Below are 473 nucleotides of genomic sequence, written 5' to 3'. Positions count from 1 at the left end.
TCATTCCTGTCATCGAATAAGGGCAATTCTGTGAGAGTTTTGATGAGAAACCCTGAGGCATGCACCTTACAGTCCTGATTTGGCTCCTTCTGGCTCCTTTTGGTTCCCTAGTCTTTAAAAATCTTTAAATGGAAACTTTTTTTCAATTGATAATATTAAAAAGACAGCATTCACATGGATAAATTCTCAGGACCCTCAGTTCCTTAGGTATGAACTAAACGGCTGGAATCATCTCTTTAAAAGTGTCTTGAATTCCATGACGGTTATGTTGAGAAAGAAAGTTTGGCTATGTTGAGAAATAAAGTTTACATTTTTTATTTTTATCTTTTAATTGTATTTTCCCCCTGACATTCTGAAGTCCCCATGTACTATTCTTATGTTTCTAGTATTATCTATATTTGCTTTTTGTCTGTTTATTGATGTTTACAACATATTCTCTGGTTTTACACTCATCTATATTTTATTTTAGTTTT

This window comes from Galeopterus variegatus, unplaced genomic scaffold, assembly GCF_000696425.1.
Source record: "Galeopterus variegatus unplaced genomic scaffold, G_variegatus-3.0.2 Scaffold17949, whole genome shotgun sequence".
Classification (NCBI taxonomy): Eukaryota; Metazoa; Chordata; class Mammalia; order Dermoptera; family Cynocephalidae; genus Galeopterus; species Galeopterus variegatus.
The sequence above is the reverse complement of the archived record's forward strand: the minus strand, read 5'-3'. Positions refer to the sequence as shown.